This window comes from Nelusetta ayraudi, unplaced genomic scaffold (genome assembly GCF_046127955.1).
Source record: "Nelusetta ayraudi isolate G7.1 ecotype Tasmania unplaced genomic scaffold, CSIRO-AGI_Nayr_v1 ptg000135l, whole genome shotgun sequence".
NCBI classification, from domain to species: domain Eukaryota; kingdom Metazoa; phylum Chordata; class Actinopteri; order Tetraodontiformes; family Monacanthidae; genus Nelusetta; species Nelusetta ayraudi.
The window spans coordinates 20,455,882-20,482,666 of NW_027466185.1; the positions used below are offsets into that span (position 1 = coordinate 20,455,882).

The 26,785-nt window shown below is 43.2% G+C and overlaps 2 long non-coding RNA genes across 2 annotated transcripts in view; one reads left to right on the forward strand and one right to left on the reverse strand.

Annotated features, from left to right (window-relative positions):
• The window catches only part of LOC142877181 (uncharacterized), a 69,615-nt gene that overhangs the window by 13,522 nt on the left and 29,308 nt on the right, over positions 1–26,785 (reverse strand). Inside the window, exon 3 of the long non-coding RNA XR_012923799.1 lies at positions 19,575–19,720. This is a non-coding gene — a long non-coding RNA (uncharacterized LOC142877181). The remainder of the gene's footprint in view (positions 1–19,574; positions 19,721–26,785) is intronic.
• LOC142877260 (uncharacterized) lies at positions 3,970–4,210 on the forward strand. Its single transcript, XR_012923810.1, has 2 exons — positions 3,970–4,004; positions 4,038–4,210. It is a non-coding gene; the product is annotated as an uncharacterized LOC142877260 (long non-coding RNA).

Genomic DNA, 26,785 nt, shown 5'->3' on the forward strand with positions numbered 1-26,785 from the left:
ATATATCTCAGCAGTGATTTGAAATGGGTTGCAGCCAAAATAGAAGTATTGTGATGAAGTAAATTGAAGCATCTGCCCATATAAGCGCTACAGTAGATTTCATTAGAACAGAACTTCCAGAAATTGTATCTAGTTCATCAAGAGGTCTGTCCAGTAGGTGGTGCTACTGCTCTCCCATCCCTGCCTGTCCTGTGAAAGTCTTCACAATTAAGTTATTTTATAAGTGAAACATATCAGCAGTAAGTTTAAAAAATGCCCTTTTTGCTCAAACAGACTGAATACTGTGGTGTGTATAACTCCTGGTTTGGCACTTTTAGATTTGGAGTGATGAGCTCCAAGAGGTTGTGTTTGTGTGTGCGTGTGTGAGTTAGTGAGAGAGAGAGAGCGAGAGTGAGAGCACAGCTGGCTAACAGGCATCTCTATCTGCTGCCAGTGAGCTGATCTCAGCCTATAGGTCAGACACATCCCTAATGAGCCGAGCGGTGCGAGAGAGCCGCTACAGCGCAGCGCCGTATGGACGACGGTATCGATCCGGAGACATTTAACATTTACTGTAGCGCCCGAGGTGTCAAGATGCCCTCTTGTCTCTCCAGCAAGTGTTTAGAGGACAAGAAAAAAACAAAAACAAAAACCCTTTCCAATAGCTACGCAAATACATATATAAAAAAATTTAAAACTTTGTCAAAAGCGAGAAGAAAAACGCCGGATCTCCCACCGCCTTGTCGCGGCGTTGCTGGGGAGAGCCGCGCCGCCTAATGGAATTTTTCATTTTACCTCTCCTCAAGGTTACCAACCTTTGCCGCTGTCGGATAATAGTGATTCAACTCCCCAAAGTGGTTCTGAACAATGCCCGCCAATTTTCGACGCGCCGCTAGTGAACACACTCCGCCAGTCACATCCATATCATCTCTCGTCTGCGGAGGGGCTGTTACCATAGAGGTCAGACAATCCAGGAAGCAGGTTTATAACAGTGGGAGAGGGGCAGGAAGGCAACGGGGAAAGAAATAAAGAACAAAGCAAAAACACGCTAAGAGTGAACTGATATATGCACATTGGGAAGAAATTGTTGAATATTTTGTGGGGAAATGTACACATTTTATAGATTTCCAAGAGTGAAAACTGGGGGGGAAGCCTGGAATCAGTTTCTCTAATTTGACCCATTCTGATTCCCGCTGAGAACATAATTAGCCTAGTTTGCCATGAAGGGCCACCCATAAGGGAGGAAAGGGGGAAATATTTCTGGTGCTCAGCCACAGAGGGGGGGAAGGGATGAGTCTATGTAGGGCAGCAATAATTATGATACAATTACCATTTCATATTTAATCAACATTTGCCAGTCATATTCTACCAGCGCGTCAACTGTCCAATTACAGAAATAGCTAAATTGGCTTTTTGATCCTTATTCTTCATCCCAGATTCCAGTGGGACACAAAAAAAAAAAAAAAAAAAAAAAAAAAACTGACGATAAACCCTCTGTATAGCCTTCTAACAAAAAACAAAAAAGGTCAGTTTTATCCTCCATCTCAAACGTGTTTTAGACGGAAGACACTTTCCCAGACATCTGGCTCAATAATTTAGCCGCCCATTCTGGCCAGTTGCAACTAACCTGGCAGAGGTGTCAACATCACAAAAAGTACATTTCCATGACTGTGTGCAAGTGGGGCAAGCAAATGAAGTGAAGGATGGACTTTTTCCCTTGTCACCGACCATAGCTTTCAGCCTAGCTTAGCTCTAAAAGTGGTGGCAATCTGAAGATAAAAACAAGATAAAGGAGGATTCCAATAGCATAGGTCTTTTTCCCCATTGCTATGCCAAACCATGGTTGTCGCTTTGCAAAAAACATCCAATACAAGTCACTTGCATGAATTATCATCAATATTTGAAGTGATAAGCGTGTCCCCATGATGCAGAGATGAGTTCAGTGCATAAACTCTAGGCCTGTAATTAACCATATACACATATCATGTAATTATAATGTCCTTGGAAGGTGACCTCTCATCCAATGTATCTCACTGAAAATGTTAATTGTGTGTTGTACGAGACATATGGACATAAGGAACATGCAGCAGCAGGCCAGTCTTGAGGGGATTTGCGAACACCAAGAGTATGTTGCTTTTTTTTTTTGCAAAAAAAAAAAAAGAAAGAAAAATGATGATCCTTCAATGTCTGTAATAGCGGGGGAAAAATATGCGCATGCACATACTTTGCGGGAATGAAGTCTTTGACAAAGCTTGGGGTCAGCGAAGACTCAGCGCCTTCCCAAAAACTGCAGAATGGAAAAGATAAAGGCAGATCTGGTGCAAGGGGTTTGAAAAAAAAATATGAAGTAATCTGCCGGTAATCCTGAGAGATCCCCGCATGCAAAGAAACGGTAATCCCATGTAATGATAGTTGATCCTTACAAAGGTCCACTTTATCATGCAAAAGAAGGACTCCGAAGGAATGGTAAAAAGGGGATATTCTGCACGGGGAGGCAGGGGAAATATACACGCAGGCTTTTTACGGCTGCGCTTCCGAAAGGGAAGTCATCATGACTTTCACCCTTGGACAAAATGTGCTGCATTAGCAAATCGGAAAAGGCGAAACGTGCTGAGCGAGGGGGGTCTCGATATGATCTGAATCTATTTCATTTTTTTAACCACAGATTAACCTTGATCCCGCATATCTCTGGATTATCCACTCAGTGACGAGTGCATATGGCGAGCTTTTCTGAAATGCATCCAAATCCAACATCAGAGCCTTATTCCCTTCTCTCACACACACACACACACACACACACACACACACACACACACACACACACACACACACACACACACACACACTGCAAACTGATGTGGAGCAGGACTAGGACTCTCGGGACTCGGCGACGCCGTCTTCAGAAGTCAGGGGCCGCTGTGATCCTCCCCGGAACATCACACGAGCCCCGCGAGGCAGAATCACTTGCTTTTTCTTGCGCAGCACTTTGCCCCCGAGATGTATCCTTGTTTACTTGTGTTTCTCGCCTGTTTTGTGCTCCGGCACAGTGGAAGCCGCAGAGGTGAACTCTCTCTTTGAGTCGCGCGCGCGGAGCTGCGGCGGTGAGGGCTCCCTGGTCCCCGTCATCCCTGTTACCCGCGGGGATGACGGCGACGATACGCTGGGCGAAGTCAGGGTGAGAAAAGAGAGATTTGGGTTGGAATGCTGATGTGGATATTCAAATGCCACATTAGAGGTGACCATCAGGCAGATCATCCATGGGAGAAGAGCAAGCAGATCAAAGCTCGAGCCCCTTTCGAAAGAAAAGTGTCTATTCACGTTTCGCACGTGAAGAAGGCTGAGGCGGATGTCATGTTGGTGAGTCCGTCATCTCAGCAGAATGACGAGAACACACGCAAAAAAGAAAAAGCAGAGCAAAACGCAACGGCGAGCAGGCGTCATTACGGCTGCACCGGGCCCATTGCATGGATTTCAAGCGAAATTACCCCCTCTTCTACGCAAACAGGCTCCTTATTCACAAGTATTTTGTGCAGACTTCAACACACATTTGACAGACAAATATCAGATAAATACCTCCAGCAAAAACCATGGTCCCTGATCAGAGTGGACTCCTTCCTCTCAGCATAGCTCACAGTATGATGTGTGAATGACGATAGAAATACCGTGATATCACATGTCCTTTGTGTTTTGTAATTGAAGATAATGTTAATTGCAGTGTGAAGTCATCTTGGATTTATTCTTCTTGGAACCTCGATATATCTAGGGGCGACTGTGGCTCAGGAGGTAGAGCGGGTTGTCCAATGACCGAAAGGTTGAGCAAAAACACTTAACCCTAAATTGCTCCCAATGGGGCAGCGCCTTGTATGGCAGCAGCCAACCATTAGTGTATGAATGTGTGCATGATTGGGTGAATAAAAGGCCTTTATAAAGCGCTATATAAATGCAGTCCATTTACCATTTACCATATATAGACATATCTGCAGATGTATTTGAGCATGTATAATGTAGCACCTTTAAGCCTAGCTGTATAAGCTGAGGAGAGCTAACATTTGCTCTAGGTTCGATAGGAGTTGCACAAATGAAGCTTCAATAAGGAGCAAGTGTTGGCAGTTGAACAGATGACACTTTAATGTCTGCAAAACATCAATTAACATAACAATTTATTTTTTATTTATGCTAATAATCAAAATAAGGCGCCAAAAAAATAAGAGAAAGAGAAAGGAGGAAAAGGGAAGAGAAAAAAATCTGGAAAAACGGAGCTCTCCTGCTCAATTTCAACTCAAAAAATAAAATAAAACTAAATAAAAAAAAGAGAGTCCAATGTGTGTGTGTGTGTGTGTGTGTATGTGTGTAATCAGTATGTCAAAGTCTAGTCAGTCATTGTCGTCTATGTTCACACTCAGTTGCTGGAAATGCTACTCGATAGTGTAGAAGTTTGTATCTTATCTGTTTCCAGAATGAAATTCAGATGATCTCTGAAGTCATGTGACGGTAGGGTCTGCAGCTGGCCACACTGCGTCTCCTGATCACTCGCTCTCTCAGGGTCGCTGAGCTGGGCTCCCCAACTCTGTCAGCTCTCTCTCTCCCTTAGCGCTTGGACAGGGACAGGCTTCAAAGGGATCCATAAACAAAAAAAAACAACCTACACAGAAGTGTATAGGTATGAGACGCTTTATCTAATGCTGTCAAATTGTTTATAAAATGACTTTACAATATCATTTCTAAAAGACACATAACATTGTGTATCTTTTTTAACTTCTAGCTAACTTTTAACCATATTAACCCACTTTCATATTATATTTAATATAATATGAAATGAAGATAAATTCTTATAAACAGAAGTGCAAAAAGCTCTGAATAAAAATGAAATATACCATCTTTCAAATGATGTTGTTACTCCTTACAGTGGCTGATAATACAAATCAAACAATTTAAATGGCAAAAAAAATTATAATTAAACAGACTGCGTTGCTCATTGCAACCCACCAAGCATAGCTGTAGCTCGGGGTTAGCATAGCAAGTAGCACGGATTAAACATAAGCAAAGGAAATTTAGCATTTCGGCCTAACAATTTACATATCACAGTTACTAGTAGCGATCTTTTCCCATACCATAAACTGCAGTAAAAAAGTACACACATTATAGAAAACATTGTAATCACAGAGTGCTACAGTTTCAACAACTGAGACCAACATAAAACGAGTTAATAACGCGTTAAATGCAATTTTTTTTATTAAGTAACTGTGGAGCGGCAAGCTAATGATACCAACTCACCGGAGTCTCAGGCTACCTCGCTCTCATACGGGTTTCTCCCTTCACCAATCCCGGTATCGGACGAAACCCGAACTCGTCTATGACGACCGTAACTGCTTACGGACTTCTCCTTCGGTAGTCTGCTGTTTATCTCTGCGTTCTTTCCTTTTGTTTCTGTCTTTCGTTTGGTCTGCTCTGCTGTCTGCCTCATGTGTCAGAGGAAATGGCGTCTGCTGCAGGTGCTGACTTCACGCGATACCTGGCTAGATCACGGGAGATTAATGACTAGAAACCTGGAACACTGCCATCTACTGGACAATACGAATACTTTTTAAATAACAAAAACAGAGTTCGTGACCCTATTTTTCATGCTGGTTACAATAAGTATATGTTAAATGTGGTTGCTGACAGACTGAGCGACTCAAGCGACCAACTACAATAAGTACTACTGGCTATGTGCCAGTGAACCAACCAAATGACCGACTGACTTCGAAGCAACGTTGATGTGACGGATCACCAATCGACCCTACGATGCACAAAAATATAGTTTCTCCCTCCATCTTTGTTGCTCGTGCATCTGCTTCTTTCAAATATTAAACCATCCATTAACCTTTCAAATGGCAAGACGGCCGAGCTTGGGTATCAAGTCTCCAGAAAGACTTAAGCATGCGCCACACTCTCTTAAGCCTCCATCTGTGATTCCGGGGGGAGACACTCAAAAAATAATGCGTTTCCCTCGGTGACCTCGAACCGCTGCTTTTGTCAACTGTGGTCCTCATGGGGGAGTGCGGGGGAGGGTGGGAGAGGAAGAGAAGGATGATGATGATGATGATGATGAGGAGGAGGTACGATATCGTGCCCGGGATTCCACCTGCTGCCAGCCATTATAATCCGTAAATATTTGGCCGGGCAAACAACAGTGCATCAGCATCGTCTTACTCAAAGTTAATTGGCAGATGAGTCGATCAAGGTCGGCCTCGGAAGACTCTAAAAGGAGCACCTGGGCTCCTTCAATTCCAGACATGTGGCCAACGCCTCCGTTGCAGGTAATTGGCAATTTGATTAAATTCAAAAATTTCAGGTTGGCTTCTCATCCCTCTCATTTACAGAGGTTTACTTTTTATCTCTCCAGACTGTGGGGGAACGGCTATTAATAATAATGAAATATAGAGAACTGTAATGTAATTCAGAGCTAATTTTAATCTGCTGAGCCGTGGCAGATTCTCAGGGTGAGAGGTTGCAGCAGGGATTACTGCTGAATGTCATCTTCAGCCATGTCTTTGTCTCGTGCTGTGCACCCAGAGTGAAACGGAGGTCCATCCACGTCTCATTTTCAAGTCCACATTTTTTTTCAAAGCAAAATTTAAGTTATTCAATGTATTCTTAAAAACATTTCTACCAAAACCTTACAAGACTTAGATTATCGATGATGTAGCCACATTTTAAGCACTCTTTATGCCTTCACCTTTGTGTGAGCTTGGCCTCAGAAGCCAAATGGTACAGAGCAACAGGGAGAAGAATGATCTCTTGTTAAATGGCTGATTTAACCGAGGCCCCCGCCTCACAACGATTCCCTTTGTTCTTTTGATCAGGTGAAATGAATCAGAAAATAACCTTTACTCCACTGACTGACTGATTTGTCAGTGCTAATTCCACTTACTGCCTGCATTCACTCTGCAGCTTGCAGCTGTCTGTTCCCTTTCCTGACAAATTGATGGCCGTGCAATGTTCGAATGAGGGAAGTTGTGAGTTTGGGCTGGAGTAGAGGAAGTGGATTGAAGATCATTGCAATGTGTCAAAATACAGTGATTTTATATAAAGACGGGCAGAGATTCTGGTATCAAAAAAGGAGGCGAAGGAGGAAGTGCCAAAAACCTGCATTCTATTATTTGGCCAGCAGGGGCCGCCAAAAGTGGTTGCAAAACTCTTAAAAACGAATAGCTTAGTTAGACTTGCCGATGCGCCACACAAAAGCACAATAACTCTTCCTCTTAGACAAACTGATAGTCTAGGCCAAAGCAAACTCTCTTATGCTAATTATGCAGTAAAGAATAAAAGAATAAAAAAAAAATATGATGCCCTTAATGTCCATTTTGCTTGAGCCTTGAAGTTGTGGGTGTGGCTACAGTATGCAGAGGTGGAGACACACATTAGAAACTCTTCCATGGGTTACAGGCGGTGGCCCATCGCAAGCTTCTGTTTCATCATGGATGAGCACACACGGAGCTGTTGACCTCAGGTATCCACACAGTCCGCAGACATAAAAGCCCGTGATGAGGAAACTCAGCGGCGAGAGCCATGTGAAGTGACTTAATGAGGGGCCAGTGATGAGAGGGTTAGAGCGAAATCAGTGACACAGTCAGGAGTCGCTCTTAATTGAAAGGCGGCCTCGTCTCACTGGAGCTGTGAGCGGCACCGGCGAGCTTTGATGTCGGGGCTCCTAACCGCCAGCATCATATGTTAATGGCGACCAAGTAGGACAAAGAAGCAATAAGAGGAATAAATGAGGACGGTTTGTTCAGGAGATTCGACGTTATGCAACATTTGCAACCGGGAGGAGATCAATGGTGATGCATTTTTGATGATCCGCCAGTGCAGGGGATGTGAAAAAGGAGTTACGGGACGCCGACGAGAACCTGTTGCAGCCGAGTTGATACAGAGCAGGAATATTTGAGGTAGTTCGCACCATCTCAAAGGTAATAAATTATTTTGATTGATTTCAAGGATTTTCTAGAGATTTGTTGGATTGCATATGCATGTTTTAGCGATAGAAGTGGAGCCATCGTAAGTTGCTGGTTCAAGACTGCACCCAAAAAGTTTGGGATAGTGGGAAATTTTAGAATGCACCTAAAATGAACTTTCTGGTCTTCATAGGTGAACGTATTTACTATTGTTAATTTGACCATAAATCTAAATCTAAACTTTTGAATGTATGTGCATTTGGTGTTTCAGTTCTAATTGCACAACATGCTGGTGTTGATTAACAACAAAAATCACAAAAACAAGTGTCTGTTCTGTTATGAATCCACCACTGAATTTTCTGCCTCAATGAGTTTGTATTAAAGCATTTCTCTTCATCTACATTCTGACATCCTGACACGACGGCTGACAAAAAGGGTCACATGACAAGCTCTGATCACAACAATGAGACAATGGCATTTTTTGTTGTGGTTTTCCCGCCCCAGTCATTAGATTTTGTTTCAATAAATTGTGGGTGATGGGTAAATGACCGTTGCATGCTTCAACTTAAATGTTCTTAATACAGAACATTGTTGCATTTTCCAAAAAATCTCACCGACGAGTCCAACTTTTTGTGTAACTTGTTTTTCCGTCTGACTCAATAAAAAAAAAAAACATGTTTATACTACCAGTTATGAGTCTCAGCCGTTTCGAATAGCATTACCTAGATAAATACAGAGTAATTAGAACGCAACTAAATTAAACCAGAGAAACAATTTCACAATGACGAACTTTTGAGCTGGTTGGATAAGGGAAGTCATTTCCTTTTCCCATTTGGAAAAAAAACACTACACTTGTTTATTTTACAACCTATGACAACAAATAAATGAGTCATGACAAGAATAAGCAAAAAAAAGCCGACCCCATACATTCTTTGAAAAAGCCGTCTAACATCAGTCATCGTTACGTCGAGAAATCCATAACTGAGCGGCGCAATCTGGAAGAAGCGCCAGGAGTCTGAAGCGGTTGAAGCGTTCCAATTCAAAGGCTGCGACGTGACGCCGATTCCTGCGTGCAGCATCCCTCCCACTGCGGGACGCGGCACATCTGCGGAAAGGGCCTGAAACGCGGCTGGTTTCCCAGAGCCTGCGTCCTCGTCGACTCAGGGGAGGGAAGAAATCCTCCAGTTTTACCGTATAATTTTTTTTTTTTTTTTTTTACCAGTCTAAGTATTCAAACGGCACCTGTTCGGCGAGGAGACAACACCGCAAAGGGAGCGCAGGAGCATATTTAATTGGATGTTTACAAGAGGGATCACATTAACGGAGCAGATGCACTTTGGGCATTTCGGCTCCAGCGACATATATGCTTTTTGAAAAGATCAGCAGGGAAGACAAAAGAGAAATGCTTTAAATATCATGACAGCAAAAACAGAAATGAGGTCACGGCGGGAGGAGGGGTGGGTGGGTGGAGGTGGAGGGGGGGGCACCTTGAATTGCAAGCAAGAGCCACCGAAAAAAAAAAAAAGTTGCCAGAAGACCTTTAATTAAAAAGAAGGGGGAAAAAAATAATAACTTCGAGGAGCTGCACAAAGTTTTGGGTTTGGGATTCCAGGAACATGAGAAGCAGGTTCTCATCATCTGCGAAAGTTTTCATCAAACATTCAGCACGCTTCCTCAAAACCGCGAGCTGCTAATTGACAAGTTCGTCAACCTCCTCAGATCGAGTTCGCTTCTTACGGAGGAGGATGATGATGAAAGGTTTGGATTATTTTTTTAACGTACTGTATGTATAAGTAAAAAACTGATATCCCAGATATAGCCAGGGGCAATTTCATTCACTGCAACAAACCAAGAAAAAAAAAAAAAAAAAAAGCCTCCACATGTTTTCTGAGCACGCGTTTTCTGAGCAAGTGAAACATGGACCTCTCTCACTTCCTGGGAGTTTCAGTGGCAGACACAAATACTTTGGTTATAAGAAATTGGCAAAGTGAAGCTGGCAAACTTTGGACCTTTGAAACTTTGGACCTTTTTTTTTTTTTTTTTTCTTTGAAAAATGTGGCCAAAAACTGGAGGCCTGGCGTCGCAGAGAGAGGACCAGCACCGACAGGAGCCAGACAGTCTCCATGAATCAGCGCAGGGCTGACCGCCGCTTGACGACAATGTTCTCATTATATTTATGAACTACCTCGCGACCGAAAGGTCAGCTCCACTCCATTTATCAATCCATTAAGCAAAGACAAAAAAACGATATTTTTTAGCCCCGCTCAAGGACTACGATCGCCCAGGGATTACGGCCACTTCACTTTCCACCGCACAAACTTCAGCCTTAACCTGCCCATTAACTCCGAAACAAAAATCAGTGGAGATTTAATTAGGCCAAATCATAAAATAATAATGTTAAATAATAAAAATGGCTCATTCACTCGCAAAAGTCATTGGGTGGCATTAGAGAGAGGGGGGGGGGGGGGCAGAGAGGGAGAGACAGAGCAGCGGCGGCACCCGAGCGAAATGCGCCGCGGATTTTGATTTGATTACGATGCAGTTGGGCAGATGAGCAGAGCGGCTGCTCCGCTATAAACAAACAAAAACCCTATTAAACAATAATAATAAACGATTGTCGTTCTGCTTAAAAAAAAAAAAAAAAAAAAAAAGAACGAAAAAAGAAAGGCCTCCATGGCTCTCCGGTGCGCCTCTTAATTATGTCTCTTAGCCACGGTGAATTTAAAGAGGTAAATAATGATGTGATTTTTTTTTTCTTGCCCCCCCCCCCGCTCTCATATTGCGATTCATCAGCCTCGCCTTTAGCCGCAGATCGAGCGGCGGAGCGCCCCCGAGTCATCTTCTCTCATTAAGTAATGAATAGTGATTGGTATGAAATTACTTCACCCCACTCTGCTGCCTGTCCATTAGTCCGTTAATCAGCAGCATATGACTGCCAGCCGGCTCAAAACCCTCCTGCAAACAAATCCCGCCCCCTCCCCCCCCGCGTCCCTAAAACACAATTCCTCATTTGCATAACGAGAGCCAAAGGAGGCCAGCGTTTGCCCGTGATCAAAATGCATTTATTCACAGGAAGTGATCCTGTTGCACTCGCTTAATTCACACCTGCTCTTGCTCTGTAATCAAAGCCGGGGTTCAGGAGGGAGGCGCGGGGCTTTGTAATGCGTTCTCACAGGACGAGTCTGTGAACTGGCAAAGAAAAAAAAAATAATAATCATCATCATTTCCGGATCAAGACGTGCAGCGAATTAAATAATAATAAAGAAATAAATAAAAAAAATGGCACATGGTCACTGCAATGTAAACATAAGCGGAAAGCGAGGGAGAGTGGCTCGTCGCGTCTGCATCTGTATTTCTGGGCGAACCTCGCTGGGTGAGTCACTTTTAATCCGAGCCTGAAACCCATCCAGAGTTTTTTTTTTTTTTTTAACAGATTTAATACTAGGTTAAAAAAAAAAATCCATATTTATAACTGCACTTTTAGGGGTGATAAAAGCAGGAAGCAACTGCTGCAAACTGACCTTTAAAGACCTGAGTCCGCCTGCCCGCTGCTAAAAGGATTAGCTGCAGTATGGCTCCACTTTGATCAGCGCTGGAAGAACACTGATTTCACACAAGACAGATAAACCAGGAGCCGCGTTGGAATTTCTCTGAACCGCCAACGACTGCAAAAAGTATGTAATCAGTAATGACCGGCAGACGTAAATTACTGCGGGGGTTGGGGGGAGACATATAAATATATCAACATTTAACTTTATATCAGGTTGAAATCTCAACATTTTAAATGCCACAATGGGTGTTTTTGTGTATATATATAATTTGCACTTTGCACCATGCTTGAAGTAATATTGCCCATACATGTCTGACTGTAGTGTATATAAGATATCTGAGGGAACTCTAGAATATTTTAGTTGTCGGGCGTTTTAAGAGGTGTAAGAATCATTGGTGCAGCAGGAATTCGGCAGGTTAAAAATCAATTTGGTCTCAGAATTTATTTTGGCCACAGATTAAAAATTGACAAAAATAAAGCAGAGGAAGCAAGATCACCCTCTAACATGCTAGATAAACCTGCCAGACACTAAATTTGCCATGTCAGTGTGTCTGTGTGATTTTTGTTTTACATCCATCCAACTAAACTTTATCGATATGACTCGACAGCAGCTACTGTTATCATATTCAAGATAAAAACCTTTGTTGTCTTGATCCAAATATAAATGCACATAAAAGCAAACACACTGTACTGGAGTTCATAAAGTCCACAAAGATAAGCTAGACATCATCATAATAAAAAACGGCCCATCACTGCATCTCACACTTTGTTCTGCGTCATAGCAGAGTTGTCAGGTAACTCAAGTCGGGGTCAAATTTCATTTGCATCTTTCATCAGCCTGTCACCGCACGCGGCAGATCGCGTGTGCTAATCCTGATTAGCATCTCGCTGCTGCTTGGCTGCACTGCACCTCCCGCAGGTCACCTGTCAATCAAAGGCGAGGTTCGGCAAACTGTGATGTCTCTTTGCTCTGCGTGCTGGACTGTAGCAAAACCGCTTCTCCATTTTACCCCGCTCAGCCAGATTTGCTCTTAGCGGCTTATTCAATATAACCCGACGCTTGGGCAAATCCTAAACAGAGGTGTTATAGTCGAGCGTTTTCTCTTCTATTGTTAATCACGAGAATCGAAATGTTTTAATCCTCTAAAAAAAATAAAACCAAAAACGCTGCAGCCTCCTCGCCGCCGTTGCTCACGTCCGTCACTGGCTCGCCTCCGCTGCCGTGTCAGCCCCAGCGAAACATGTAAATATGAAAAGGCCGCCGACCCAACAAGGACACCTTTTTAACCAACATCATTCTATACGACGGACCGAGAAAAAGAGCGCTTATCCATCTTTGTCAGAAAAACAAGCGGTCTAATGGAGGGGATAAGGTCAACGGCAAATGTCAAACATGTTTACCCTGCCGAGGCAGAAAGCCTGGCCCGGCATTCATCATAAACACAACAGGTTCTCATTACGGAAACCCCTCACTTTCGCTCTACGGGTTTAATTGTGCGAAAAAACGCTCAAAATGAGAGAGAAAAAAAAAAAAAAACACAATCAGGGAGCCACATTCCACATGTGTGCGATAGGCCATCCTCACAATGAATTGCAGCAGACTGTGAGCTTTTCAAGCAAGGATTCTTGCCGCCGTGGGAGTGCACGAGCGGAGATGCGCCCGAGTCCAGATAATAATGAAAATGCCATTGATCGCCGCGCTCCCGGCTGCGGCGCGGCAGAAATTAGAGGACTATGAGCGCGCTAAGTGAGATGGATTCTCCCGCTGCTCCCCGTCTGTAAAGCGAGCACGCATTACGTTGCGGAAGAGCTCCGGTGAGCGCCGTCGTCTCGGCCGCCCGTCCGCCCGTCCGCCGTGCATGACAATCATGAGAGCGAAATTGCCCCCCCGTAACACGTCCCGAAGATTTAAACTCCCTCGTGTCACTGAGTAATTCCCGTGTTTCATTAGCTGGATAATGAAAGGTGACTTTTAAAAAATGGGGCTGGAGTCGGCCGGACGATTTATTATTCCCTACAAGGGCCAAAACTGTTGGGCGATCAATAGAACAAGAGTTAGAATAGGGCTCGGGGTGCAATGTGTCATCATTTTAATGAAATATAGATTTGAGACTTTTAAACAGCTCTCCGCCGCGGCTAAAATTGCTCACTTTTTCACCGCTAAACAAAGCCATCCATTTTACTGTAGGGGGAATCGATCGCGGGCGGCGACCACTCGGCACCTCTGAAATGTGGGTACACTTTCTGCGAAGAAGAGCTAATAAATCACAGACAAGGGTGCCCCCCCCATCGTCCGTAGCCGTCCTATCAACGCAGCTCAGCGCTGTGTCCCTGCACAGTTTTTCATCGTGAAAGGGACAAGAGAGTTAAAAATGAGACCAAGCGCTAAGTTGCATATCATAAGTGAGAAAATGCGCGAGATCGTTATTCGTTATTTATTCATCAACCAAGGTTAGCAAAAGGTTGCGCCCCCCCCTGCAGCAGGATTACCGAGGTTTTCGGATTGAATTGTGGCTGATCCATCTTGAGAAGAGCCAGTTTGAACGGTTTTCAGTCCAACTGAATATTTCAGTAGCAATCAGCTTTGTTTGGGTGGAAAGTTGTACCGCCAGAGTTCCATTGCGACAAAAAAAAAAGGCAAAGGCTTGGATACGGCTAGAGGCGTTCCTCTGTACGCCGTGCGTTCACCCACAATTGAAATTTCACTGATTACTTAAAAACAATAAAACGCCAATATGAGAAATTTCAATATTGGTTTAACTATCCCTTTAAATACTGCACACTTAACTGGTTGTGTCTCACACCAGTGCAGAATCTGGGAACTTTGAGAGTGTTTTATTTTGGGCCCTCCAATATAAAATAAATAAAGCAAACAATAAGGCTTGGTGACATCATGGATGAGTGGAGGAGTCTCTAAAGAATTTGAAATTTACAGCTCGGTGATAAGATCAGCTTGGTTTTTTCATTAAATCAAACACAGTTCCATTCCAAAAGCTGCTCTGCTAGAGCCCTGTATTCTCTGATACTGGCTCTCTAAACCCTCTTCATCACTTGTGGAAAATGACATTTAATCCAAAAAACAGTCAAAATCAAGTTGCCATGCCGCTACACAAAACATCTAAGTCTTTTCAGGGACAGCCAGCCCCATTTAATAATAGCTGGCGGCTGAACAAATGCAGTGAATACCCTTGATGTCCGGCGTGTTAATGAATTGCAAACAAGTGTAGGGTTGTCATCTCAACACGTAGCAATTTAACCCTGCTTGGCATGTTTGTGTTTCGTGGCAAAGCGCTGCATTTAGCCAAGAAGCCATCCGTTGTAGAAAGTGCCGCGTAACAGGCGGGCACATCTCTCGCTGAAAGCCGCTAATAGCTTCTCTTTAGGGCGACCCCGGGTGCCCTCTTGAAAGTGTGGATGATGTTAAAGTGATGTTGTAAAAGCCACGCCTGGACGTTTCTTCGCCCGTCTTGACAAAACATTTGCCGGAAAAAGGCATTTTTCTTTGTCACTTTTGTCAGACGGGCGTTCAAGCCCGTGACCCGGACCCTTTTTGTTTCAAAGCTCTCAGACGGATACTCAGCCCTCAGCCCGGAAGGTACCAATTTCATCCAAACTGATATTTATTTTTTTTCACTTCGCATACAACGTGCAACCATCTGGGGAGGCCTTGGGAAATTGCCCGCACGCAACACAAGTAATGAAGATATGAGTTTGGCTGTCACTTGTAATAATGGGGACGCAGTGACGGCATCGCAGCCATTGTGGTGCATAATTACAGTGGCGAGGGACGCAGTGTGCCCGATCCGTATCATGTAATGCAACCGCACTTTTTACACGTTGAGTGCCTTTCGTGTATGGTCTGTTGCTGTGTTAGTTTGATGTCAACACAATAAAAACATCCGATGCCTACAGCTCTACCAGTGTAGGGTCAATTTTAAGTCAAGGACAACACAGGGCTTCCAAAAGCGACTGCAAGAAAACTAAAAGTGACCGGCCCTAAATACCTAATGGCCATGACGGAATGGGCATGTCTACAGCTTACTGGCCAGGTGCAGTTAGTTTACCAGCAGGTGGACAGGCGTTGGGGACACAAACTGCACTCACAGTCCAAAAATTGCTCACCTATGGTGCCGCCCACACGTCCAATGGAATCATCAAGTTTCAAAATCCATCCATCAATCCATTTTCTATACCCACTTCCTCCTGCACTCAGGGTTGCAGGGCGGTTTCAAAATGAACCAGAAATTTAAGATGACCGTGATTACAAACCAGTGGGTGATGTCAAGATGACTCTGTCCATCTTTATATACTGTAGAGTCAATGGTATGAACAAGAGTGGTTGTCCAGGACGTAGACCGTAAAACAGCTCTAACCCCAAATGTTGTGCACAAGGTCTCAGGATTGTGCGATTCAGCTGAATACTGAAGCTCATGAAGTGGACAACCAGACCCAAAACTGCTGTTTTAAGCCAATTTAGTCTCCTTGGTCATTGTTTCAGTGATCCAGAGGTTAAAAGCTGTGTGTGTCATATTTGGAGATATTGAGAAGAAACGGCAAAATCAAGTGGTTACATTTTAGATTGCAGCGCAATCTCACGATTCTTCTCCCAAGCTTGACAGTGAACTACATTGGCCTGCACACACAAACCTGCATACCTCATCCACCTTCTTCTTTGTTGGTTTATTTGAAGACATGAGTGCTGACCCTAATTACGAAACACACCGTCAAATTATTAATATATGATGCATTTACCAATATAAAAATCATTAATCAAGCCAAATATTACACACTGGTTCTTTATCAAAGTAGCTTTTTGCGCAGAAGCCTACTACATTTGCTTAAATACGTTGTATGTTAATGACAAGCACATCATTCCTAGTTTCAGTCAACAGTCAAAACTCAATGAATCAGAATTGGTCTTTATTATTTTCATTATTCGTTGCATTGCCTTTGATCTCATTAATCTCACCTTGACTCATCCTTCAATAAATATTCTAGTCGTCCACTAAATAAGAAATGTACGTTGACTCATCTGCTTGAATGCGGCGCTGGCACTCGATGGCTGAATGCGACGAGCACAGATTGAGAGAGGTGTTTGAATAAACGCCTCGCGGTGTGTTGATAACCTTTCTGCTTATTAACCCAATTAGAGTACACAGCTGGAGGGGAAAATTAATTCGACGCCGGACCATTTTGTTTGTTTGTTTACTTACCGATGTGTGCGGCTCGGAAAATTGGGGTAAACAGAGCGCGGCGTTCAAGGCTTCTGGTGGGCGTCTTTAAACAACACCCATCGTTCGAGCCAGACAGCCGGCTGGAAGCATTTCCCCCATCCGCCGGAGCCGTAAGTTTGCAGGAGGTCTAATTGAGTCGAGTGTGATTGTTTTTGTTTTTTGTTTTTCTCCACAATCTCAGCTAATGATGAGCGCATTTGTATAATCGCGCTGAACAAGGAGCCGGTTTTTATCCCTCGCCTGGAGCGGGACGAGGGAGCCCGAGCGGCGACGTTAAACGGGGCGAAGACAAATGAACGGCGCCAACAGTCAAAAGGCTGGCAGCTCTTACCACAAATGTAACAGGAGAGGGCGGAGAATCCATAATCAGGCAGCAGATGGGAAATTTGCTTTCGAGATCACGCGGTTGGCACGTTGTTAAAGTGAGGGTTGAGGGTGGGTGGTGAGGGAGGCGCGAGGCAAGAGGAAAAATGGTGCTTTCCTCTGTTCTCCACGTGCCATAATGTGGGTTTCCTCTCAACTGGTGTAATTCCCCTCCCAAGGGGACAAGGTTGTTCCACATGAGTTGGTTCCCTAATAACCAACCCAAGCCTCCCAGTGAAAAATCCATTAAGGTCAAGTCATGCATAGTTGATTGAACATCTCGTCTGGTGGTCTGCTAAGGAGAGCCACGAGTCTAAGAATACCGCATTAATCAGAGGAAGAAAAAAAAAAACAAATCTTTTTTTGTTTCTTTTTTTCTTACGGTTATGAAACCCGCAGATGTTCTTCAGGGGACTTTTTGGCACATTTGTGTCATTAGCGCACCAGTGTGGCTCTTTCTCTCTCTCTCCCTCCCTCTCTCTTATTCCCAACAACAACTTGATGTATGAGCCCGAAGGTCTTGCGTAAACAAAAACATAAGCGAGGAACGTTTTTTTACGCTGCGTCCCTAAATAATCCGAGGGGACCAATTTCGGTCACATCTGGCAGCGCCCGCCCCGCTCAATATTGCTCCCTTTTTCAAATAAAACTCAACGACGACAACAACAACGAGAAGAAAAAAAATAAATAAAAGGGAGAGAGACAACAACGAGGGCTGTAACCCCACCCACAAACCCCCCCCCGGCGTACACGTCGCACAAAAGAAGAGGCGCTTCAAGAGCACCCTGAGCTCTCCTCCACCTCCCCCTATTCACAGCTAAGGCTGTGTTCTTCCTGCTCCATTAGTTCAGACACGGCATCCATCCCGCTGAGCCTCGCACGGGGGAGGCAGAACCAAGGACGTGGCCGCCCGATGCTGCGTGTGTCGCTCCGGTGTGTGTGTGTGTGTGTGTGTGTGTATGTGTTTTGTGTGTTGCGGGGTAGCACCTACGGAATGGTGCAGCCACGCGTGAAATCACCTCTCTTCAGCTTTAAAGGGCTTACATGGATTTTTAATGACGAGCCCGTATCTTTTATATGCCAAGTATACTCAATGACTCCATTCTTTTTAATGCATATTTAACAGATAGGAAGGGGACGGCACTCGTAACAAGATTAATGGGATACGCATAGATGCAGGTGTCTCACCCTCTCGCTGGGCTAACAATACGGGCTCTCGGATTACACGGAAGCAGCCGCGTGCATTCCTAATCCGCCGGTTCGCGCGGGTTAAGTAAACTGACGGCTAGGTGGATTAAGGCAGAGAAAAATATTGCGCGCGTCCGCGATAGCCAGACTGGAACCTGGTAAGCGAATAATAAGCGGCTTCTCGCAAAGCACCACATTTTTCCTGCTCCACTTTTAAACACATTGTCTTTTGTCACGTCATTTGTTTGTTAAGACTCGGCACATCCACTTAGGTCTGGTTTAAAATTGCATGTAGAGCTGCTGAATTTGAATTATAAATCAGTGGTATATTATATTGAATACATTATGTATATTTATTACTGTGAATTATAAATATTTTAAGGGCACACGTGTGTTTGCTCAGTGTGTGCTGCACCCACATATGTCCATCCATCCATCCATCCATCCATCATCATTTTCAGGGGAGTAAGATGTTGGACATGCATTTTTTAGTACTGTGGAAAGAAGCCCCGTGGGGATTGTGATGCTACATTTAGATCTGGGCCATGCTGCTCTGTGGTTTGGATTTACAGACTGAACTTGAATAACTATGAAGTTCTTCCTCAAAAACGGAACAAAATAATCCATAAAAGACAAAAGAAAACAACACATTCTAGTCGCACACACTACATCAGTATATACTGATGATAATTCAATGCCCCCCGCCCCCCCAAACACACACACACACACAAAATAGAGAAATCTGTGTGACCATGTGATGAAATGTATTATGTACTTAAGGTATAATATTGTCTGTAAATACAAAACCCATTTATGTTTTCCAAAACAGTAGAACGTGTTGTAAAACTAGCAGAACTTTTTGAGGACTATATTTTGCTATGATGAAGATACTGTGATACATCAAAATAAAAAACTGTTTTAGTGAAAAATCTGGAAGGTCCAACAAAGAGTTGGTTTAAGCAGGAAGTTGGAACTGAGTGATATTGCAGGAGGCTGTAAACAGAGGGCTAAATATTCTGTTCTCCAGAGAGCTACAGTGGCTGTCGGGTCGTACATCCTGTAAGGCCGCTCCACTGGGGTGTGGAGCCTAAACAGGTACATTATGGGACCGTCAAGCGTCATTGCTGACATCTTACCCACTCGTATTGTCTCTTCTATCATGGCTACACCGGGGCACTTTTTGAGTTGGTACTGAAGGAGGACAGTTGGTTCCCTGTATGTGCAGCGATATGTTTCAGAGAATTAAGGAAATACCACTTCCCGTAACCGCTGTGAAAAGGAAAGCAGGTCGACTGTCAAAGCGATTCTTAGAAAGAAGTGTTTTACCTTCACAGAATCCTTTAGAGGCAGCTTCCATCTGCTTCTCACGATGAACAAACTGCAGCCAAGTCTGCCGCTGTACCGCCCGAGGGCTAGGCCAATCAAATTAATCACTCACTCTTTAACACCACCGGGAATCTCTGTTCGAGTTCCTGCAGGGGGGGAAAAAAAGAAATCATAATTATATCACGGCATAAGCCAATGATAAGTGCTGTGGGTCAGTGCGCGATTAAATAAAACAAGGAATTTTGCCTGCGAGCGAAAATACTTTTCATGCGATGGCAGTGAGGAAAAATAACAGTCAGACTCCATTTTAGACTGTTCAAAGGATTGTGAACAATAAAATGTGAGAAGAAAAAAGCAGAGAGCGACAGACAAGTTGAGGAAGAGTTCAGCTTCCTAAACTCCTAAACTATAATCCACATAGTGAGGGCTCATTTAGCTTTAAATTTCTGCACCGCTGGCACTTTTTTCCCCGGATTTTGTTTTTTTGGTGCCAACACTGGTGTGCGTGCCCGTTGCACTCTGACAAGGAGGAAAATATTGTTGTCTGGACTACGGGGCTGGTGACAAACACCTTCCTGGGAGTTTTTACACGGCCGAGGGCTTCCTCGCCGCCGACATCCACTCCTCGGTCTTCCGAGCCAGCTTGGGTTACAAGTCAATAGAGGGAAATTGTATGCAAATGTGACCTTCCGTTGAGTTGCCGAGCTCTCTGCAATTTAGGGCCGTTTTTATTCAAGTAACTTAATAACCGCTCGACTCCCCGCGGCAGCGGCAGAGCCTTCACGCAGGGATAAAGACAGTAAAATGGCTACAGATTTTTTCTCCAGGGTTTTACAGTAATGCTATATAGAGTTGAGTAGAGTGAACTCTCCTTCATTTTTTTTTCTTTTTTTCTTCCAGACATAGTAAGACCACTTAGGGCACCTGGTGTCTTTTATTTCGGCAGATAGCATGAAAAAGTGCTGATGTTTGAAAAATAAACTTCATTTTTCGAGGTGCAGTGTGTATCATTCGGTGCTATTGGCAAAAGCTTAACATACAACAACTAAATAGTATCGAATAGATGGTGCTAAATAAATAGCACTTTGCACTAAGTGTGAACTAAAAGCTGTTTTTGTTTCTTATTTCTTATGTCTAATGACCCAAATGCTAATAATAAATGTGAGGAGGCGCACTGTAGCTATGCAAATCAACACACACACACACACACACACACACACACACACACACACACACACACACACACACACACACACACACACACACACACACACACACACACACACACAGTGAATAGAGTGTGACTGTGAAGCTAAGCTTTAATCTTAAGAAATTAGGCTGATTAATTGATTGAAAAAGTGTTGGTATCAGCACCTTTTAGTTTGACTCAGTATGGGATCATAATAAAAACCAATGGCATTGCAAGTCACTGAGAACCAGTGGCATTGCACGTCACTGATCCTTCCATTTGCTTGAGTTTCAGCTCCACAAGCAATTAGTTATTTGATCGAGGACTCTTATGCATGCAAATAAAGAAATTCAACAACAAAAAAATAGGGGCAGGATCATTATTTGAGATCACGAAATTGGAGAAGCACTGGACAGACCCTCATGTAAAGTTATTACAGTCTCCTGCGAAGCCCATTTTTCAGCAGAATCCTTTGTCATTCGGAGTCTACAGTTGATGGGAGTATTGAATATTCATTGACCTTTCGCTTCCACGGCATTCACGTTTGGCTCAGCCATTCAAAACTGCGCTCTTAAATACATTTTACAGATGAGTGTGGCTGTGGAGGACTTTTAAAGTTCACCTGTGTTTAAATGAAACACATCCATCTAATAGATAAAATGTTTGATTCGAAGGAAATGATGCAGCATATCGGATGCAAGCAGGAATCATTGCGGTGTCAGGATGCAGAAGTCAACGATGCGAGGTTCTAGGAAAAATATGACGGCCGTGTGTGTGTGGGGGGGGTAATTTCAGGTGGACACTGTCACAGGATTTTTATATAAATGGCTTAGTTTTCACGTCAGGTGGTGACTTATGAGTTTGTCAAGCTCTCAACTTTACAGTCGCTGCTAAGATTTATTGTGCTCGCTGTGATTAAAGCAGTTTGGCTGGATGTTAAATGTTTGTTTTTTTGACCAGTTACTCAAATCAAGGCTGTTCTGAGTAGCATTCACTTTGTTCCTCAATAGCTTCTTTGTTGTTCCTGGAAAGGAGCACTTAATTCGTAGTTTTTACAAAATGGTTCCAATTTTTTCAGTGGTCTATGTCCATTTTAACCGATTTGGCCAAATTTTGGTGAAAAATTAAAAAAGAAAAAGAAAAAGGGTGGGCGTGGCTACAGTTTAGTCATATAGTGAAGTTGCCTTACCTGGGGGTGGTAAGCAAATAATGTCATGCAATTGATTTAACTTTTAGATTTTTAGATCTCTCGTGGGATTGTTCCACTGACAAACTGTGATTACAGGCACAAAGAGAAAAGATAAAGAACCAAGTAGGCAAGAAATCAGATAAGATTTCAGCTATAAACATACAGTAAGAAAATAATTCTGAAGTAAGAAAAAGTCAGTGTCTCACAACTACAACTCTTGATAACATAGGCTTCACAATGAATTAAAAGTAAACTTTTTTTATTTAAAAAAAAAAAAAAGATCTGCTCACTTTGTGAGTTGTGACTTTAACAGCAACAGTCCAGCCTCAGAGTCTGAGTCATTAACAGTGGGAGCTGGACCAGAAACTCAGACTAAATTTAATATTCCCAGGTGCAAAAATTGTGGGAAAAAAAGAGAAGAATCTGTCTTTCCACAAATTCAAACGTGCACCTGCTGACACGATACCTCAAGGACAAAATCGTGATTAAACAAATTGAATGAAAAAGGCAATTTGGAGCTGTATCCTTGTTGGATTTCAAAAAAAAGACAAGCCTTCATTGTCTTCTGTTTTCAATCAAAAGTTTACTTTGAAATTCTGCAACAAAAAAAAAAAAATTCCCCTTTGTGCCATTTTTGACGTTTGCAGCAAAGAACTCGATCACTGTGGAGTTAGACGGCGAGAGGCTGACCAAAAGCTTTCAAAAAAAAAAATGAGAGCAAAAACAACAAACATCAAATTTCATTGTGCATCTTACTGCTTTTGCTGTGTTCATCTGTTTTTCCATACCTCCGCTCGACTCTGTGGTTAAATCCCTCAATTTCTGACCAGCGACTTCGCATCATACGTCTTCTTGAAGTTTTCTGGCCGGGCAAAGGGACGGTAAGGCGATTTGTCTCGCTCTGCCTGGCAGGTTGACGTCCACTCTAAGGCGCTCTCTCGCCCAGGGTTTTGCCACTAGCGACGTTGTCAGAGCGATTCGTCACGGCTCTGTTTAGCGATCAGATTGGCCGCAACCTCTGTGGTCCCTTCTTTCACCCGGCCACGACAAACGATGCCAGCGTAACCTTTTGCTCTTAATTAAATGATCTGTTCTGTGGATGGATGTTTGTTTGCCGCTTTCCAACTTCAATGACACAGGGGCGGCCGACCACCGTCACGCAGGAGTCTGAGCCAAGCCAAATGTTGTACATTGAGAGGCAGGGAGAGAGTGCAACGCTGAAGGAGAGAGTTTGATGGTAAAATGAAAGAAAAGTTTGGCAGTGGTTTCAAAATTGGAGTTTAGTTATACATGATGATGAGATGAGACAAATCTTCAGTCTGCCTGACTATAAATGGATGGGCTGAGACATAAAGTCAGTCCTTGATATTCCAATAGAACCCTATACATCGGTCACCAGTACCACAAATTAGCCTGAATAGTGATTTAAATCATAAAAGAAAAGCCCTCGTCTTATCAAATAACCATCTTGGCCACCACATGCTGCTCAGTGTCACTTGGTTGATCTGAACCTTTAAGAATAATAAAATACATTTGCTGTCTCAAAATTATATATTTTTAAATAAATTGTGATTAATCAATAATTGTGAATTCCTATTCCCAACGTCATGGTCATCATATATAGAGCACCTGACACAATGGTGACGATATGACAAGTGCATTTCAGCATCTAGGTTGGCGTAAGCCAACTGCATGGACAATTGCAATGAAAGAACCAAGATAAAATTGTGAGATCTCTTGCATTAGAAGGACTTTGTCTATTAACCGATGGACAGGCATTTTTTAAAGTCAGTCAAACGTGAAGTTTGAAGTTGAATGGTACAGTGGATGTGGATGTGGCGGGCACTTGATTTTTAAAATTGCTAATATCTAATTAGAGCAGGAAATTTGAAAACTGTAGGTGTGGTGCTCACATGAGCCCGAGTAGTAACAAAAATTATCCTATTATATAGTTTGAAAGTGAAACATCCATTTAAAAAATGACCTCAAGCGAGTTTTGAATTATGCCACTTCAATAAGGCTCTCAAAGGCTTTATGGAAATACACACATCTCGCCCAACCTTCAATCTGTGATGGCGATTGGTGATAAAATCCTCGGAGTTAAGGCAAGGGGACATTTGCTCAAAAAGAAAAACAAATGTTCACAATAAACCTTTATGACTGCGGATATGAAATGAAAGATGAAACAGTTTTAATATATTCACTTGGCAGACATGAGTTTCAGTTTGAGCAACACAAGATTCCTCTGATTTTCCTCCACACTGATGTGAGGCACTTGTTGCCTCCACGTCTTCCGCAAGCTGATGTAAATGGACTGAACTGTTTTCTTTTTTTGGGATTGCGTTTGATTTTGAGCTCTAATCCTTTTTTCCTTTGCTCGCCTCGGATCTGTCATCACACAACTGTCTGTAATCTTGTGCAAATTACACAATTATCCTTGAGGCAGCAAGCGAGTGGAGCCGCTACAGAAACATTTGTTATGGCGGCAGGATTGTTTGACTTTGGTCTTTGCCATATGTTAGGCAGTCGCGCCGGTTGTAGCATCAACAGTGCGCCATCGTTTTTCACAGATGCCGCTGACGCACGGCACAGACCTGGAATAATCCAACTCACCAGCGTGGAGCTCAATTTCTCTCCTGCTCTTTATCTGCCGTCCTTTGACTCTCTTAAGCAAATGAACTGTATTAAATGAACCGTCTTGGCATCCACGGGGAAATCAATAGAATGGATTGTATAACTTCCCTGTCCTAAATATTTCCCTTTTTGCAATTGGAGGAAAGTTACAGTGCTGAAATCAGCCCTTTACGACTTGGTAATTCTCCTTTTTTTTTTTTTTGCAATTGAAGAAGTTCATTCAGACTGATTGATGATAACATAAATCACGGATATTACGATGAGCCGCAACATTAAAACCTAGGATCAAATTAGCAAAAGTACATTGATTTGATGTGTTCTAGCTAAAAAAAGAAAAGAAAAGAATAATTCAGGTGTAAATCTACCACTCTAACCCTGCTCATTCTAGTAGGAAGTGTGATTGTTACCTTTTCCAGGACTGCCTCTTGTAGCTTTGATTTTGATGTACACATGTAGTTTTTATGTCTGAGTCTTAAAGATTTCTAACCCTAACCCTAACTACAGGATGTAGAATGCAATGCGTGGAATTTTATGGTCTTATCTTAACTGAGTCAGATATGGGTACTAGTTGTGTTTCTGTGTGTTACAACATTTGTTCATCATTTTTTGTTTTTGAATGAACAAGTTATTACAAAAAAGATTCTCTTTCAAAACCACCACCTTACCATAATGAAGGGGTTTGACTACCTTGATGACCCAGGGAGCTAGGTAGTCTGGGGCCCCTGGTAGGGTCTCTCAAGGAAAACAGGTCCTGGGTGACAGATCAGACCAGTTGTGGTCTTAAACCCCACAAAAAAAAGAAGGCTTGGGGCTGGGGCTTGTAGGCGAACACCTGGTGGCCGGGGCTTAGCCAAAGGGAACCAGGCTGGCTCAGCCTGAAGAAGCAAGGTGGATCCACCTACCAGTAGGCTCACCACCTGCAGGTGGGACCATAAGGGGTCAATGCGTCATGGATTGGGTGCTGATCGTGGCCAGGGATCTTGGTGCCCCAGGCCCTGGTCATCTAATCTGGCATATGGGACATGGAATGTCACTTATGAAGGGGGGAAAGAGCATGAGCTAGTGCGGGAGCTAGCCCGACTCCTCTCCAGGTACAGCATGGGTTCTGGAACCCAACTCCTTGATATAGGCTGGACTCTCTGACTGACTGACTAAATCATATTTATCCATCCATCCATTTTTGATACCTGCCTATTCCTGAGCTCAGGGTCACGGGGAAACATATTTATATTAAGCAAAATGTTTGGCTGTACAATGGTCACAGATTTAAAACGGACTTGTCTGGGGTACATTAATCTACTCAGTTAGTAGTTAGTAACAGTTTGACGTCTGAATTTGCAGGCTTAATTTTCTGCAATAAAATTAAATGATATTTTTCCATATCTTGAAATGCACATCCGTGCAAAGCTTTCATCATGCCACTTTTATCCAGAAAACCCCAGTTGTTCCCCTGCACTGCAAGAGCTTAAGCTCGACTGAAGTGTTCTACGATAACACTGAAGTGACTCCTTTAAAAGGCCTCTCCTCGTTATTCATGTAGTGCAAAACCGTCTCTGCAATTAAACGAAATGTGACAAAGGCTTTTCTTAGCGCGAACAGATAGCTGCGCCAGTGGTGGCCATCAGCTGTGGAGCTGCTCAGGCTTAGCGAAGTGACAGGTGACCCGACGGGTGCACGTTCAAAGTTCAACTGCGTCACCAGGATGTCTGTATGCCTGCCTACTTAGCTGGAAATGAACAGACACAGATAAACTCCAGTTTAGAATAATCACACAGCCTTTGGGGTTAAGGAAAAAGAAAAGCAGAATCCAGATATCTCATTAATTCACATTCAAGGAGGTCATAAGGAGGGTTTGCCTTCTAACACTGACATTTTAACGTTCACTGTAGACTCCTTTAGTGGAATAGTGCATATTATATAGTTGATGTGTTTAAACCTTTGCATAATTGGGGTGAGGTTTTACACGTTTGCATATGTGACAGTTTTTGCACTCAACATTAAATTTACAGGGGAAAAAAAAAAACTTTTTTGGCACAGTTGAGCAGTGCAGCAGGAGATACTGCTGTTGTTTTAATGATCCATATTTGCAGAAAGAAAAGCAGCAGGATTTTTATCATGAGCAGATTCACCTTGAGCGCGTGCTTTTGCACAGAGCAATAATGTTTTCGGCACAGTTTAGCAGAAGAAAAAAAAATGGTG